Source organism: Plecotus auritus, assembly GCF_963455305.1.
Source record: "Plecotus auritus genome assembly, chromosome: 5".
Taxonomy (NCBI): Eukaryota; Metazoa; Chordata; class Mammalia; order Chiroptera; family Vespertilionidae; genus Plecotus; species Plecotus auritus.
Window position 1 is genome coordinate 96,290,234 of NC_137776.1, and position 13,287 is coordinate 96,303,520.

Sequence of the window (13,287 nt, forward strand, 5' to 3'; positions counted from 1 at the left end):
CTGTGTTGCCAGCACATCTCCTGCAGCTCTGATGGAATAGCAACAGTGCCAGAGATTCAGACTCTTGATAAGAGTGGCCGGGATATTTTACCCAGCTTTGCTAGTGAGGCAGTGCACCAGTAACCAACCACAGCATCCATCACCACCACTCACTGCCTGCCTCAGCCACTCAGCCCTGACGTGATTTGAACTCTGCCCTCACAGATTCTTAGACATGAAACCTTGTTGCTATAGCTCCCTAAGGACTGGTTCTACCTTCTTTGATATTCTGTGTAATATATAACAGCAAAATAGGTTTCTTTAAATGAGTGGGTCTTCAATTTTGTGAAAATTCTATTTATGGTTTTAATTCTGCATGTGGTTAAAGTCCACAGTAGATTTTTCAACAACAGTAACATCACAGTATAATTACTTTAATTCCTGTTGATATGCTTGTGACTCAGAAATGTGTATCTTCAATCGGAATTCCATTCTGATCTTCTTTTAAAGGCTGTGTCTGATTTCTCTCTGCCTGGCCTTTGTGGCACACTAGGAGTGCCTGAAGAAACGAGTACATGCTGAGCCTTAGCTGACTACATGACCTTGGACTAGTTCACCAGCTCTTCAATGTGCATTGCCTCATCTGACATATAAGAGAAGCAGACTGGCTCATCCCTATGAGTTATTCCACTTTTGACATCTAGTAATTCTATTTCTAAATAACCAACTACTACTATTTTAGTACTTTTATATCAAATATTAATATGATGTAACATTTCTTCAGTAGTATCAACATTATTTTAAAACTTAGCTATGATGACAGTAATGAAATCTGAAAATAACATGAAGTAATGAACTCTAAACATTTTAATAAGTCTCAGTTAAATAACAAGATAACTAAAATATTGTCAGAGAAATTCACTGAGAATATTCTACTCAGATGAAAACTTTATGAGTCTTTGGGGATTAACAATAATGCTTTCTTCCACAGTGAGGATAAAAATTGCTAGCATCACATGTTAAGTTACTAGACCATTGTTGAGAAGACATGTCTCATATTAAAAATGAAAATAGATGAGCTGCAACTGCATCCTCTTAGGAGTTTTATCAATGGATTTGAAAATGGCTTTGTCATATTCAATAGGCTTTGTTCACTTATGAGAAAGAAAAGGTTCAGTGGCCCATAGACCTTTCTACTTTACATCACTCAGAGACCTACAGCCAGTGTCCTTCTCCCTAATTCATTCATTCTATCATCATGAATACAAATATAGAAGTATTTTTTAAAAGGTATTACTTCAGTTCTTACTATAAGGCATATTTAATCACTTAATTTTCTTATTTATTATTAATATCTACTCTTACAAGCACTTAGAAAGTACTATGCTAGATCTCAAGAGAATTACAACCTAATGCAAGAAGCAACATACCAAAATTGAATCTAAGGAAGTAAATGTTCTGATGTCACATGAAGGCAACTGTTAATTATTCTTTCAGGATAGTTATGTTAAAATGGGACAAAATATGTGGAGGAGCCCCTAGAAAAGCGTTTTAGAATAGTGTAGAGGATGTGTTCCCTCTCAAGCTAAATTGCAAGTAATAAGCACTGCATGATTACAATCTATAACACTTTAAGAAGGCAATTCTATTTTATGATATATAAGAAGGAAAGCTAACCATATTATACATGTTATCTCAATTAATCATTATAAAACCTGTTGAGTTCTAAAATACTGTTAGATTAGAATCCTTCATCTGGTCAGCCAAGTGGTCTAGACCTTGCCCAGTGGACCTGCTTAAAGCTAATGATCATGCTATTTGCAGCAATAGTTGGGGTAGCAATGATGGAGTCCCAGGAATCCAGATTCAAAGTTATTAGATACTTATGGATAGGGCTATGTGGTGGCTAAGGACAGTGCCTCTTAGGCTTTCACTTTGAGAATCAGAAGAAAAGTTTATTGAATTTCCTTTTTCTGGGTACCAATCCCCGGTGATGTTTCTTGTGTTCAGTAGAATAAATTGGGGCTCATAAGTTTACATATCTGTCATGTTCCCTGATGACTTGACAATGCTGATATGAGAATCCCACTTTAGCTAACCCTGGTTTAGTGTGAGTTTTCAAGCCAATATAGTGGGATTTGAAATTCTGCTATAACATTAACTACTTGTGTGGCCTTGGACCTCAATGTTTCATCAGCAAAATGGGATTAATCATAGTCTTTACCTCATAAATTATTATGAGAATCAATAGGCCAATTCATATAAAGTGCTTACAAATGTGTCTATTGTGCCCACCACCACCACCACCACCAACACCACTAGCATCATAGGCCATTTTTCATAGAGCTCAGTCATCAAAGAATACACCTGGCTTAAGTGGACAGGCAGAAAAGAAACTAAAAAGAAAGAACATAGAACTAACTATAAAGTAAATAGCTAAATAGTTCCAGTGTTTGCTCAACACTGTATATAATAAGTCTCAGATGAATAATTCTGATAAAAATAAGTCTTGATTCAATCCTGAAAAATAAGTATACAAGATGTTCCCTGAAGGTAGAACTGCACTTATCTAATCTTCAAACTACAATTTTCCACACAGGCCTGACACAGAACTGACACTCATTGCTGACTATACTATGAGCCAACAGGCTCTAACTTTGAAAAATCACTTTATCATTCAATTAGAATTTCTAAAAAAAATAAAAACAAAATGTTTATCTCTCTCTCTCTCTCTCTCTCTCTCTCTCTCTCTCTCTCACACACACACACACACACACACACACACACACACACCTCTATGAGGCACTGCTTTCTCCACATTATAAATAAAATCCTAGAGGCACAGAAAAGTTAAGTAACTTGCCCTTTAATAAGTAGGAAATAGAGTACAGTCAAAATTGCATTTCCATTCTTGCTCTATTCTGCCAATTGCAGCCTGAATGTGGGAGTGGAAGTTATTATATATTATTTTTCTTCCTAATAATTGTGATTGCATTAGGATATAATACAATTTATAGGGTATACGTTAGTGTCTTTTTAAAGAATTCCTGAAACTGTCTCATGTTTATTTCCATTGCATAACTGACCTTTTATCTATGAAGAATCCTGCTGTAGAAGCTTAAAAAGAGTCCATAAAGACTGAAAATTTAATTAATTGTTAATTAAAAATTGTTGAAAAACAGGAGCACATTCAAATGCTAGCAATTAATTGACATTTTCTTTGCTCTTATTAAGAAAATGGAAACCTCAATCTTTTGTGGTCTCAGTGAATGATAGTCCCTGTGAGTTCAAGCTCTAGCTTTCTCTATTCTGGTAATTCTATGTAGTCTATAACTTAGATAGAGGTGTAGTTGTACATATAGACATTCCTCTTCAAATAAATTTATATTTCTTCCCACTGTCTAGGAAAACTTCAGCTTTAGGTCAATTATGTAGATTAATGTAGGTTGATTGCTTTATTTTGGTCAAGTATTCATCATCCTATATATAATAAAAGCCCAGCAACCCAATGGCAGAACAATCAGAATGACCAGTCGACCAGTCGCTATGATGTGCACTGACCACCAGGGGGCAGACGCTCAACACAGGAGTCAGTGTGCTACCGCAGTGGGAGCACCACTCAGCTGACAGGGATGAGTGGCTGCTCCTGCTGCAAACCCTGGGCTGATGGGCAGGAACTTAGGCTGTGATCTTTGCCTCCTCTCCCCAGGCTCCTCCTCCTTGCTCCCTGCTGCCTCCTCTGGATGCCCACAGGCCACGCAGCACTACAGCCTGGAGGCTGGGAGGTGGGTTTGTGGCTGCTGTGGGACTGAGGCCTACACTGCCGCCTCTCAGTGCTATTGTCCCTGGGCCTGGCCCCAAATGCGTCCCCTGGAGAGGCGAGTGCTCTGGTTCCATGGAAGATGCCAGACCAGGGAGCAGCAGCTGAGAGGGTGGGTCCAAAGCTGCTTGGCAGACTGGGATGAGCAGTGCCCCCCACAGTGGGCTGATCCCTGCAGGCCACGCCCCCCACCAGTGCACAAATTCTGTGCACTGAGCCTCTAGTATCTAGATAAAACATAAAGCTTTACTCTTTCTACATCATAAATTTTAAAAATCCCCCATAAAGTGCAGAGCATAATAGAATCTAGACCTGTGAGTCCCCTGAACAGTCTCAGTCTTATGTTATCATGTAATTGACAATCACTGCATCCAGTCTTATCTGCAGAGGCACCTGTGCCTTATCTGCATTGTCACTACTGCTCTGCATTAGAACACATTGCATTTCCTTTGCTAATGACAAGACAGAGTTGCATACAATTAAAATAAAGTGCCATTTACTGTCCAGTCTTGAACTGAACAAATGATGTCTACCTTCTCAGTCTTTGATCTTTCTAGGATATCAAACAGTAATTCATTCAAAGCCCATAAAGGTCATTTTATTCTTTCAAGGCTAGTGAGTTATTTAACACCAGAGCTACAATTAGAAGGCTGCATTTAAGTTACTTGCTACAACTAAGCACAGTTTATTTCTAAAAGTGAGATATAGATTATTCATGATCCTCTTTTCAATTTATTCCAAGTTAGTACTTCAGACCCACATGTTCCTTTTTCTGGGTAATCTGTAACACTCTTTCCTGTCAAAAGGCTGCTTCCACCCTGGTCTCTAAGGGCTCCTTTGCCTTGATTACAAGTTATCTGAGTTACCCAAACCCTCAGGTTATTTATCCAGAACCATTTCCTCAGATTTTGTAGAGAGCAAGGCCTCTTGTCTCTTTCAGTCTTTAAATTGACTTCATTTCAGTTTTCCTGACTTTTTAGAAATAATTTCCTCCACCAAATGCAGCATGATCTAAGATCCCTTTGAACTTGGAGAAGCCTTTGGTTTTATATAGATAGCCTTCAAAGTATTATAATTGGGTGGTTTGGAAAAAAATGTGCAGCAAAGAACAAAGAAAATTATTTAAGTTCAAAAAGCTAATTTAATGGTATAACTGAAATTCTATACTATTGACTCACACCTCTAAATTCTTTCCAGTTTTGGAGTTAGAGCTATGTATCAAAGGAATTGAAATTTGTTTTTGCCATCTCCCTGCCCCAATTATCTGCATGCTTTCATCACATCAAAATAGGATACTTAATACATTACTTTTTAATAAAAGCATGAAGGAATAATTGTCAGTGAATGAATAGCATGGACAGCATGGAATAAGAGCACTAGTACTGCAAAGCTTCCACTGGAATGAGACAGGCACCCACAGTCCCACTCCTGTCATACAAACCATATTCTTCACATCCCTGAAAACATAGGGCATTGTCCCTGTTTAACAAAGCAACCATTTTGAGTCCTGCAAATGAAAAGATGTCCTAGACATAATTTGTAGACAGTTCTAGAAAAAGCATGTTATTTTTTTATTATATTTTTATATATGGACTAGAGGCCTGGTTGTCTCTCAGCCCAGCCTTCACCCTCTCCAATCTGGGACCCCTCTCACAATCCAGGACTACTGGTTATCAACCGCTCACCTGCCTGCCTGCCTGATTGCCCCTAACTGCCTCTGCCTGCCAGCCTGATCACCCGCTAACCACTCCCTTGCCAGCCTGATTGATGCCTAACTGCTCCCTTGCTGACCTGATTGCCCCTAACTGCCCTCCCCTGCTGGGCCAGTCACCCCTAACTGCCCTGCCTTGCCAGCCTGGTCTCCCCTAACTGCCCTCCCCTGCTGGCCTGGTCACCCCCAACAGCCCTTCTCTGCAAGCCTGGTCTCCCCTAACTGCCCTCCCTTGCAGGCCTGATCCCTCCCAACTGCCCTCCCCTGCTGGCCTGATTGTCCACAACTGCCCTCCCCTGCCAGCCATCTTGTGTCCACATGGGGGAAGCCATCTTTGACCACATGGGGGTGGTCATCTTGTGTGTTGGGAGTGATGGTCAAGTTGCATATTACTGTTTTATTAGATAGGATTGATATAGATGTCAAAAATTAGGTCTTTTTTATCTAATAAACAACAGCCAACAAAATGAAACATGCAAAGGCTATTTATTCAGTTTGTTATATAGCAAGAGAGTCAGCCACCATGACTATATCCTGTAAGATACTCAAAGGAAGGGAAAGGAGGGGGAAAGTCTTCAGGTAGGACCTAATTGGAGACTGTTGGCATAGGGAAGCAGTAGAAGAGCTACATAGAAATGAGGTCTTCTATTTGATCACATGACTGAGTCGGGGGTATATTTGCCTCTGGGTGGCTCTAAGTTAGAAGTGGAGATAGATACTAGGAAAGTCATAAATTATTAATCAAGTTCTAGAAAATGTGATTCAATTGTTTCAGGAGTTATCGTTTGAATTTCTGGATTGTTACTAGAGACATTGTTCTGACTTCTCATCAGTCTGACTTAACACATAGTAGTCTGGCTTCCTGGGCAGGTTACTATAGGTAATTTGTTGGCTTTTTGAGCTGGTTACTGTAGTTTATAGGTTGGAATTCTATTTTTATGCATGGTCTATCCATTGCCTATTTGTATATTTAGTATCTCATAATAAAGAGTGATTAAATATTTTGAATTTTGGTTTTAATTTTTTATTTTTAAAATTGATCCCTGGAATGATGTCAGCATAAGAGCATTGTATGATGCCCCTCTTTTTTGTGTCCCATTTTAACAACTCAACTTTGGCAAAGTTCTATGGACAAAAGTGCCTCTGTGAGAGCTGTGGTTTCCAGCACCATATGCCAAGGGATCCAGAAAGAGTCTTACCCACTGGTGTATCAGATAATAAGCAGACAGACCTTAGTACAGGTTGTGGAACCAGCAAGAGCCTGTGAAACAGCTTCAGTCTCTCTTGGTTGCACTTAGGAAATATCTGGCAAGCCCTGACTTGAACAGACACTGACAGTCAAGAGAGCCTTTGTCAACATCCACTCCTGTCCCTTTGGAGGAGAGATTTACTGAGGAGAGATTCCCGAATTCTATTGGAGAAAAAAAAAAAAGAAAATAATATTTTCAACAAATTAGAGAGAGTTATACAAACATTACTAACACTCCCCCTCCATAAAAATGGCACAGTATGAGGCTGAACTAGCCAGCAGCAACTTCTCCCAGTAAGGAAAGGAGAGTAGTGAGTGATTAACCAGCTTCCCCAAGTGTATGAGATGCTGCTGAAGACATGTTTGCCTGTTATAGCACCCAGAATATTGAGCAGGGATCGCCATAAATAGGGGGAGGGTGGAGATTGGAAAATAGGCAAATAAGAATATCAGAAGGCATTAAAGAAACATGGATACCGTTGACTACATTAAGGTCTTGAGCAAGATTTCTACTCATAAACAGGTGGGAAATCCTAATTTAAAGCTATGCCACCTGGCCCATAGGCACTCCCAGCACCCCAGCGCCAAACACAGTAATTCCCACTCTATGGCTGCCTCTTGGAGTGTGCTCCCATGAAAAGAACAAGAGTGAGTTCTAATAGCTAGCAAGTGCACTGAGAAAACAGCACAGTGTCAACAAGAAAGGGAGTAACTATAGACTTGAGCTGCAGCTCCACTGGGGAAAACTAACGAGAGGTTTCAAACAGATGACCTGTAAACTGTAGACTCAAGAGAAGACATACAAGTTTATTATTCTACAGAATGGAGCTAGAAGTGTGAAGCAGGTATATTCACACAAAATCCAAGAAAGTGCCAGACATAAACACTATCTCCCACCTGAAGGCAGCTACCAAGAGTTGGAGAAGGTGCCTATTACTTCAAATGTAAAAACAGCAAAACAACAACAAAACACTCCAAGAACATGAAGAATCAAGAAAACACGGCATCACAGAAAGATAAAAATAATCATCCAGTTTCCAAACTAAAAAACATGCAATTTTTTAATTTAACAGATAAAGAATTCAAAGTAGCTGATTTGAATGAATTCAATGAACTACAAGAAAACAGAAAAAGACAGTTCAACAAAATCAGAAAAACAATACATGAACAAAATAAGATCTTATCTAATAAAATGGTAATATGCAAATTAACCATCACTCTGTCACAAAGATGGCAGCACCCATAGCCACAAGATGGTGGTGCCCAGTCCCCTCAGCCCCTCCGTAGTCCCTGGTCCTATCAGCCCTGCCACTGGAGTCCCTGGTCCTATTGGCCCCATCCAGGGGGGCAAAGGGGGACCAGTGGCCGCGCCGCTAACCCACCCCTGGAGTCCCCAGTCCTGTTAGCCCTGCCAGAGTTCCCTAGTCCTTTGAGCCCTGCCACTTGCCTGCTACTGCCAGAGTCCCCCTGTCCTTTGAGCCACACTGCTTGCCCACCGCTGGAGTCCCCGGGCCTTTCAGCCCCACCAGGGAGGAGGGGGGGCAGCTGGAGTCCTCAGTCCTTTAGATTTCTGCAGCTGCTGGACCAGAAGTGGAAGCCAAGATTGCAGGGAGCACCCAGAATGCCGGGAATCGTAGTTCTGGTGGCATACACATTGCATGATCTCCTAGATACTCGAGTGAAGTGAGCCTGGAGCAAGTTACTGTTGTGGGTGGGGCATGGAGGGAAAGCAAAGGTGAGAGACATAAGTAAAGCCAGAGTGTCGAGGAAAAATTAAAAGGAAGATATCCTGCAACTTCTAGGAAATCTCCACCAATGGAGCAAAGAAAAAAAAAAGAGCTCTGTTATTCTGTGAGTACCAAACCAGACTGGGCTGGGGTATCACACAATTTGCTCATATGATTGCAAAGACAGACAGAAACTTCACTCCTTTATGTACTCAGGCAGATACAATGCACAACATGCACATTTTCACAGAAGAGGATTTAACAGCACCGTTTGCTATACACCCTTTGGTAAGTCACCTTTTTGGTGGCCATCTGTGTTAGTTAATTGCTATAATCAAGAGTAAAAATTAAAACTTTTCTATCTCTATGACAAGCAGGTCCTTACAACTTGGAGCAAGGCAACTATCTATAATAATAAAAGTGTAATATGAGCGGCAATCAGGCAGGCAGGCAGGGGGGTTAGGGGCGATGAGGCAGGCAGGTGAGCAGTTGGGGTGATCAGGCAGGCAGAGTGGTTAGGGGCAATCAGGCAAGCAGGTGAATGGTTAGGGGTGATCAGGCATGCAGGCAGAGGTGGTTAGGGGTGATTAGGCAGGCAGGCAGAGTGGTTAGGGGTGATCAGGCAGGAAGTCAGAGGCAGTTAGGGGTGATGAGCCAGGCAGGTGAGCAGTTAGGGGCGATGAGGCAGGCAAGCAGAATGGTTAGGGGCAATCAAGCAGGCCGGCAGGCAAGTGGTTAGGAGCCAGTTAGAGGATTGTGAGAGGGTGCAAGCAGGGCTGAAGGACCACCCCTTTGCCCTTGTGCACGAATTTCATGCACTGGGCCTCCAGTATGTAATAAAAAGATAGAAGTAATAAAAAAAGAACCAAATAGAAATGTTGGAGTAAAGAAATCAATGAATTCAATAAAAATTACAAAAGAAAGCATCAATATCATATAGACCAAGTAAAATATAGAATCAAAGATCTAAAAGAGAAAACTTAGAAATAACATAATCAGAAGCTAACAAAGAAAAAATAATGAAAAGAGGAATGAAAACTACATTATCTATGAGTATACATCAAAGGAACATATATTAGAATTACTGAATTTTTGGAAGGAGATGAGAGGGAGAAGGGATTTGCAAATGATACTTCTGGTAAGAGGCCAATATCCACGATATATTTTTAAAACCCCATACAACTCAACAATGGCAAGGAAAAATTTTATATTTAAAAATTGGCAGTGGACATATATTTTTGCCAAGAAGATATACAATGGCCAACATATATATGAAAAGATGCTCCAATTCACTCTCTATAAAAGAAATGCAAATCAAAACCACAATGAGCTATCACCTCACATCTGTGAGAATGTGTTTATAAATAAGACCAAAAAAAAAAAAAAAAAAAAAACAACTGTTGGAGAAGATATAGAAAAAATGAAATGCTTATGCTCTACTTGTAGGAAAGCAAATTGGTACAGCCATTATGGAAAACATTATGAAGATTATGCAAAAATAAAAAAAATAAATAAAAGACTAGAGCTACCTTATGACTTTTCAATCTCTCTTCTGAGTGTTTATCACCAAAATTTAAAAACATTTATTCTTAAAGATATATGTCCCTGAAAGTACATAGTAGCATTATACATGGTATCCAAGACATGGAAAAAATATCTGTCTTTGATGGATGATTAAATAAAGAAGATGTGGTAATCTATACAATGGAATACTTCTCAGCCATAAGAAAGCAACAGAATGGATGGATCTTGAGAACATCATACTATGATAAGTGAAATAAGTCAGATGGAAAATGACAAGAACCATATGATTTCTCTCACATAAAACAGAAAGGAACAAATGAACAAAACCAACAAACTCATAGACACAGACAGAAGGGTGATTGCCAGAGGGAAATGAGTGTGGAAGGAGTATAAAGAGAGTAAAGGGGTTCTAATTTATGGTGATAGAAGACTAAACTTTGGGTGGTAAGCACACAATGCAATATATACTAGTAGATGATGTATTATAGAATTATACATATATATATAGTGTTATTAATCAGTATTGCCCCAATAAATTTAATAAATAAGAAAAAAGTATTAATAAATAATATAATTCATGAGAACTTCACAAATTTTGGACATTTAAGTCCACAGTGTTAATGATCACACACAATTATTTCAATTCAAAATCAATATCAAAGACACATCATAAAGAAACTGTCCAGTCAAAGACAAAGAGTGAATCCTAAACAAGTAGAAAAAAAGTAACCAGCATAAGATATCGGCAAATTTCTCAACAGAAACCTTATAAGTCTGGAGATAAAGGATGATACATTCAAAGTACTTAAAGAAAAATTGCCAGTCAAAATTATTCTATCTGGCAGTTATCTTCAGAAATGATGAAGAAATAAAGACAAGTGACAACTGAGGCAGTTCATCACCACTAGACCTGCAGAAAGGAGTTCTTCAACCTAAATTAAAAATTCTCTAATTATTAACATTAAAATATATAACACATTGCTAAAGGTAAATATGTAGTCAGATTTCAAAAACTAATTTTGTGGAGACAAAATGGCAGCGGAATTGACGGAAGTGTCCTGAGCCTTGTCCTGGAGCAAATAGAGTGAGCGGCTGAAACGAATAGAATTCAGCCCAAATTGACAAAGGAGACTCAGCTGGTGAGACAGTTTGCAGCCGGGAAGGGCAGAGGTCCCCTGAGAAAGGTAAAATCAAGTATCTAGGCCAGAGAGTCTGCCAAATCTCTGCCCAGAGGGTCAGGGGGAAACCACACGGTGCCAAGCCGTGTTCCTGAGGACAGGCAAAGCATCTGACTGTGAAAAAAGGGTCCACGGGACTGCGGAAAATATAGGATTTTTGACCTTGGAGTCTGGATTTGGGATCTGAGCTCAGAGTCAGCCCTGAAGGGCTGTCCGGACTGCGCAGTGCCGACAAGAGAGGAGCTTGCAGGGACGCAGTCCTTCCCCGCTCTGGGGCCTGTGCCTTTCTTCACTGAACCTAGTTCATAGGACCTTTCGGATACAGACATTTACCCATGGCTGAGGTGTGGGAGAAGGTATGGACTTGTGGAATCTGGGGAGAGGAGGTGGTCCAGGAGAGGTGGTAGTGAGTCTGGTGCTGAGTCATCCGTGAGCCCGGATCCTGGGCGGCCATTTTCTCCTGAGAGATACCCACTCCCTCCAGTCTCTAGGCAACCAAAACAGCCACACCCAAATTCCACCCTGAATGATACAAAGGAATCCAAATAGTCCCTGAGAGTCCACAGGGATGGGCCTAAAGAGAAACTTTCAGCCCCAGCAACGGGAAACTGAGAAACAGTACAGTACAGATGACTGGGATCATAAGCCAGCCAAAGGAATGACACTTCACTTTTTTCACTTTTATTTTCATTTTTATTTTTTTTATTATTTTGTTATCCTTTTTTTTTCTTTTTTTCTTCTTTTTTCATTGTTTTCCTGTTTTTCTTTGTTGCTTTATTTTCTATTTCTTTTTGCATTATGTTTCCATCACTATATTTTATTTTATTTTTATTTGCTATTTTTAATTTTGTATACCATTTTTTAAATCATTTTTTTAAATTTATTATTATTATTTTCTTCTCATTCTTATCCACTCATTCCCGTTCTACTTCCTCAATACTAAATTGAGGTCCTCCCCACATTCATCCAATTCTTAATCTTATTTTCAGTATATAAGCACAGCCTCTACAGATTCTGCCCCAACCTTCTTTGCTGGGTGTTTGGTGTTTATATTCTTTTGGTTTATCCATTGGTTCTGTGGTGTCTTACATATATATATATATATATATATATATATATATATATATATATATATATTCTCCTTTTTCTTCCTTTGTCTTTTATCTCTTATCTTTTTTTTCTTTTTTCGATATCATTTGTACTCTCTTTTCTCTCCCCTAATTCTCTTTTCTCAGGTGGTCACTTATATGGGGGTTATTGGTGTCGTGAGTACATTAGTGCTTAGTTCCCTTTGTGTTGTGTCTTGTCAAGGTGAATTTTATGCTGTCTGGCCAAGGTGCTTGAGAGCAAGCCACATAACCAGACACCTGGAGAGGAAACTCCATCCACGAATGGGTCAATAACACCCCAGACCCAACTACAGAGGCAGGAAAAATGCAGCAGTGAGGGAGAGAGCATGAGTGAGTGAGGGAGCAAAAGAGGAGTTTGTAGTCAGGTGGGATATGTGTGTGTGTGTGTGTGTGTATGAGTGAGTGAGTGAGGCACAGTTAGATCCCACAGGACCTTCAAGGGCAGGCTAATCAGGCTCGCCTAACTAGGCAGCTTCTGCTACCATTGCAAACAGTAGCGGGAGGCTGGCTCATTCTCAGAGGCCTAGACTTTTTGAAGGGGAGAGCTGCTGTAATTGGGTGCCCAGCCTCAACTCCACCCAGAATGCCCTAAGATCACATCTGGGACTCTACAGCCACCCCTGCCAGGGACCTGCTACCTAGGCTGTGATCCCATGGTCAACAAGGCTCCAGCCACCCCGGGCCCAGGCTCCTGTGAGTTCTGAAGCAGGCTCTCCTCTTACCGGCCCAACGCTTTAGCCCAGGGCACTGAAATCATGTGAACAGTGGACACATGAGCAACCTGTTCCTGTCCAAGGAGTAGCAGCCTCGTGAGCAACCCACTCCAGGCCTAAGAGCAGCAGCTTCACGTGGACTGCCCTGTTCAAGGAGCAGCAGCTGAGTGAGCAGCCCACTCCCTCATCTGAGGAGCAGCAACCACACAAGCAGCTCACCCCATCCACGGAGCAGCAGCCACACAAGCAGCCCGTC